We start from the raw sequence: 6,000 nt of genomic DNA, 5'->3' as shown, positions 1-6,000 counted from the left end.
TGTAGCCACAGAGGAGGACAAATGCATCCCCAAGGACCCAGGACTACTCAGAGTGACACACATTAGCACCCAACCCCTTGAAGCTCTTGTACCTTAAACACTGGTGTGAATTTTCATTTGTAAGATTATTTATTTATTTGAAACACAGAGTGACAGAGAAAGAGAGGAGAGCCTCCATTTGCTGGTTCACTCCCCGGATGACCACAATAGCCTAAACCAGGAGCTCCATCCTCTTCCATCTTTCCACCGGTCTTTGGAAGGAGACCCGAACAAGACATGGGAGCAGGCTTCGGGCTGCCTCACCTGCAGGCCAGGTAGAGCTGTGTCCCACAGCTGCTCAGGATGTGGGTCAGCACATTGTTTTATCAGCATCCTCCATTGGTTCCTGACAGGCACTCTGACAGCTGAGCTGGCATACTTATTGGTTTACAAGTTGCTATTCTATTCCTGTAAGTATTAATCAACATTTGGGTTTTAGTCATAACATAGCTAAAGCATAATTTCTGTTTGTTGCACAGCAAATTAAGTAAAGAATTGGCAACACATGAAATAAATGGTTAAACTGATTCATTTCTTTCCTCCAATTCATCAAGCACAATCAAAGCTCCATGCAGATGCACCATATTTAGCCAAGGGCCCCCGGCGCCTCTACTTGTGGACATAAGATCAAGCTGGTGCCATTAACACAAGCACTCAGGGCACACAAAGGGACCCGGGGAGACTGGCCATTGAAATGGCACTGATAAAATACATATGATAACAAGAGGCTAATGGCCTTAAAACTGGTCTGGCAGAAGGAACAGTGCCTAAGTAAAATTTGATCTTGGCTAGCTGGTCTTGATACTTAAGGAACTCACAGGCTTTAATTTGTTATAAGACGTCTATAACCAGAAGACAAGGTATAGGGCTATAAATATTCCAGCACATCTCTTCCCCTTTCCACTGCACTGCAGAACACTGAATACGTCTGTCAGCTGTGCAGTCACCAACAGAGCCAATCCTCCTCATCCATAATCAGCTAAGCCACCCCGAGACCAGTTACGTCATTCCTAAGAAAATCACAGAGATGGGGAGGGAAACCATACCCCAGTCACTTATGCACTTGTCACATGTACCCTGCATATCGCGAACTTTCTCTAAAGAAACCTGTTCATACATTTATTGTTCTGTATGTTTGGAGACTAAAAGAGCTTGCTCAAATTTTCATCATATGCGGAGTTCTCTCTGCATCTCAAAAACCCTCAGGGAATTATTTTTGATCTTCACCAGAGTTTTCACTCCAGAGGATCCAACCTTTGGGAAAGATGGACTCTCCCCAGGATGACAAGTTCTTCAATCTCTTTTATGACATTTTTACCACAGGGATGTGCAGTCTTTGTTAGAATTAGGTATTTGGGGTGACACAGTAGCATCCTCCATTTGCAAGTGCCAGCATCCCATAGGGGTACCAGTGCATGTCATGACTGCTCCACTTCTACTCACAGCCTAGAAAAGCAGTGGAGGATGGCTCAGGTCCTTAATTGAACATGGGAGATCCAGAGGAAGTACCTGGCTCCTGGCTTCTGATTGGCTTGGTTCGGCTCGGCTCAAGCCATTGCAGCCTTTTGGGGAGTGAACCAACAGACAGACCTTTCTCTTCTGCTCTCCACGGATTTACCTTTCAAAGAAAAAATAAATAAATCTTAAAGAAAAAAATAATCAGGGTGGGGACAGGGTAGGGGTCAATCCAGAAATAACAAGAGAAAGATAGGGCATTGGGGAGTAACATAGTCACTGCTTGGGTAGCCAGCATCTCCCTTATTTGAGTGCCTGGCTCAGCTTCTGATGCCAGCTTCCTGCGAATGCATACCTTGGGATGTATCAGGTGACAGTTCAAGTATTGGATTCCTGCCACCCACATGGGAAAACCTGGATGGAGTTCCTGGATCCTGGCTTTGACCAACTCCAGCCATTAGGGCATTTGAGGAATGAGCCAACAGAAGTACATCTCTCTCTCTCTGGGTCACTCTGCCTTCCAAATTAAAAACAAAAACCTTCCAACAACGTTTTGTAATTTCTTGTATTGCCTGCTTTATGAAATTCTGAGAGGGTCGATTTTTCTCTGACAGTTTTAAATTTAAGATTTGTTTATCTAAGACTCAGAGTTACAGTCAGACAGAGAATGAGAGATTTTCCATCTACTGGTTCACACCCCAAGTGACCACAATGGCCGGTTGAAGTCAGGAACCAGGAGTTTCTTTTGGGTCAGCTACATGGGTGCAAGGGTCCAAGCACTCTGGCCATTTGTGCTGCCCTCCCAGGTACAGTAGCAAGGAGCTGGATTGGAAGTGGAACAGCCAGAACTGAAACCTGCACCCATGTAGGATGCTGGTGTGGCAGGTGGCAGCCCCACTTGCTTTATGCCAGCCCCTACCATTGACCAGTTTTTAAAGAAGCATTGCTCATTTTTCAATAAGCAATGAATAGAATAACTCTCCAGCTAGATATAAGGTACTTCTTGTACCAATGCAATTGAGTCTCCTAGAAGATAATAGGAAAATTCCATTGCAAAAGAAATGCATGAGAAGTGAAAAATGTTTGAATAATCTCATTACCAATGCCACTATTGCTTTGAGAATAATTTAAAAACAAAAATTTTAATTATCTGTCTGTATTGAGATCAATGCTCTAAAATATGCCATGAGTGCAAGATTTTTGTCTGAAGTACATTCTTCACTAATTTTATGTTTGATAATTCCTGTCATAGTGTCAACAGTAGAACATTCCTGATCCAAATTAAAACTAATTAAGTTATTTAGGGAGCACAGATGACTAACAATGTTTAACAGTTAGCACCTCTCAGAATAGCAGCACAAGGCAGCTGACAAAATGGCAGTGGGAGAACATGCATGGCTTTGCCTATTCCAAATCGCAGCAATGACTGGCGTGCTGGTATGCAAGTATAGAACTGGGAGCCCCCGGGGTCCCGTTTGGCACTGGCCTGGGGATGCAGAAACACAGAATTGAAATCGAATCGTTTCTGTCTCTTGAGAAAAGGCTCAAGGTCAGAGTGTATGTCACTACCATCCAAGCCCTGAAGACGAGGCTCGGGCTTCTTTGGCCCTCACAGGTTCTCCAGCATGGCCGCTCCTCCGCCTCCCACATCCCCAGGTGCCCCGCTGCAGGATGCTCCTCTCCCAGCTCTCTCCTTCCCTGCCTCAGTTCCTGTGTTCCTCCACTTAATGCCCCAAGTCTCTTCAATTTTCCTTCCAGCTGCTCTTTGACTCTGTGCAGTTAAAAGAAATTCAAAGTTGTTTGTATTCCAGACCAGAGGGTGGGATAGGATCTATTCAACTCCGCATTCAACTTCACATCAGTCCACAAGAATGTGAGAAGCCAAACACAGAGAGGAATGTTGCCATCAGAACATTTGGTGCATGGGGGGTGGGGTCAGACCCTTGGAGCCACAGTGGTCACAGCCTGAGAGCTCTGATCCTAACTGCATTGTCTCACAGCCCCGAGGCAGCAGCATCAGGCACCTGCATCCCCCCATTCCAGCACTGGTTTGATTCCAGTTTCCTGCTAGTGCAGAGCCTGGGAGGCAGCTGGTGAGGACCCAGGTGATTGGGTCCCTGTCATCCAGGTGGGATGGAGTTCCTGGTTTCCAGCGTCAGTGCTAGCCCAGACATTGTAGATAGTTAGACAGTGAACCAGTGGGTGGAAAATCCCCTTACCTCTCCAATAGAATGTCTTATGAGGGGCCAGTGCATGGCACAGTAAGCTAAACTTCCACTCACTTGTGGTGTTTGCATTCCATTGTGAACGACAGTTTATGTCCCAGTTGCTCCACTTCCCATCCAGTTCCCTGCTTATGGCCTGGAAAGGCAGCAGAGGATGGCTTAAATCCTTTGATCCCTGCACCCATGTGAGAGACTCAGAGGAGGCTTCTTGCCCCTGGCTTCAGATTCATTCAGCTCTGGCTTTTGTGGCCATTTAGGGTATGGATCAGCAGGTAGAAGATCTCTCTCTCTCCTTCTCTGTAACTCTTTAAAATAATAAATTAAGAAATCATATATATATCATATATATCATATATATCATATATATCATAATCATATATGAGATATATATATATATGATAACTCTCATGAGCAGAGGCATCTCAGCCTTTCTTGCTCCTCCCAAAAAGAAAGTCTATATGGAACATATATATAAGTATGATTTCACGTGATATCCTAGTCTTACTCCAAGTGTGCTTGTCCTAAATGAAGCAAGGTAAGAGGCAGGCTCGCCCCCTTCAGGCCACCTGGTGCCCTCCCATCTTCTTCCAACACCTTGTCATCTTTTTCTTGCAACCACCTCAAAAAAAAGAGGCTGTCTGGAAGCACAGCTGGGGCCATGAGAGTAGCAGACAGAGCACCATATTCAGACCCAAAAATATCAAACTCTTCTCCTGGCTGCCCCGCTGTCTACCGGCCTCGTGAGCTTGTACACACCCAATGCAACACCTGCTCGGCTAGACTGCTGCAAAAAGAGAAGGCAACGCAGGCTCCACAAACGGCGATCCTCTCCCTACCTCTGGTTACCAGGAGGAAGGCAGAGCGCGAGTAGAGTAAACGTAAACCCACCCTCCTGACCCTGGAAACCATACCACGCGGTGGGCACGACCTGTGTTGCCTATCGTGGAGGTGATCCCATGGTCATCAACCCAGGAGCACGTGTAAAACTCTCCTCTAGGAAAAAAAAAAAAAGAGTACAAAGAAACCGGCCACTCCGTATAGACAGACTACAGCAGAGGCGGGTCGGTGGGTGGTCGTGCACTGGGTAAAAAAGCTCACAGCCTGAAGACCCAATTTGCAGTTGACCTTCATTTTGCCCTTGATCCCTGGGAACACAAGAGAGAGCTGATGCTTCTCTCCGACCCTCTGCAGGGGTGGTCGCTGCACCAGGGGTCCCTGGGAAAGCTCCTGTGTGGCGTCCTTCCCGATGGGGTGGGGTGGAGGAGGGTGGAGTCCAGGCTGGGCACAGCCTCCTGGGAACCCAGCGCAGACCACTGCAGCCGCTGTCACAGCCGTCTGTCGCCACCTGCTGGCCGCGCACCTGGCACTCGGCACCGGAACTGCCAAGCTCCTGTGGGTGCAGAGCAAGGCTCTCTATTCCAGTTAGTGTGCACCAAAGGCAGAATCTTGCAGAGTGGCACCCTTATCTCATGCGTGAGTTAACCTGACGCACACATGTCCACTGCCAGGCACCGATGCTCCCTAGGTCACTGTAGTTGATTGCTGCTCATACCTCATTTTATCTTCCAGGGAATGAGCCCGGGTGGCCTTCTACCTGGTCAGTGAATTTCGCTTCACCTCCACCATCAGCAGCACTTGATTCAATGTCCACCATGGGGCAGGCTTCAGCCACAAGCTGAGGATACAGCCCTGAGCAACACCACACTGCCCAGTTTGCAAACTAGTGGGAGAGAAACTGTGCAGATAATATAACAGAACACAAGGACAGGTGTCAAAGAAAAACAGCTGATCTTGGGCTGATTCTAAAGTAGAGATCTGGACTATCTGACATGCCTTCTGAGGACTGGTGTGTTTCCATTTTTGACCCAGCACTTCCACATCCTAACACAACAACTAGGAGGTGAGGCTGCTTTATATGTATGAGGATATCTACTTCGTGATTGCTTATAAAAGCAAAAAGAAAAAAAATGGAAACTAGGGCAAGCATTTGGGATAGCAATTGAAGCTGCCCGTTACAGTGGCCCATGTCCCACATCTGAGGCCCTGGGTTTGAGACTCAGCTTCCTGCTGATGGGGAAGACAGCTGGTGCTGGCCCTGAGTGCTCCCACTCAGGTGGGAGACCTTGCTTAAGCTCCCATCTCCTGGTTCGAGTCTGTCCCAGCCCCAGCCCTTTGTGGGCACTGGATAAGGTGGATAGGGAAAGGCAAGAGCACTTTAGCCTTGTCAAAAATAAAACTTTAACATTTTTAAAATAAAGATTTAATTATTTATTTGAAAGTC

The sequence above is a fragment of the Ochotona curzoniae genome, unplaced genomic scaffold (genome assembly GCF_017591425.1).
Source record: "Ochotona curzoniae isolate NIBS_2020 unplaced genomic scaffold, NIBS_Ocur_1.0 contig_2210, whole genome shotgun sequence".
Lineage (NCBI taxonomy): Eukaryota > Metazoa > Chordata > Mammalia > Lagomorpha > Ochotonidae > Ochotona > Ochotona curzoniae.
Note: the sequence above shows the minus strand (reverse complement) of the source record.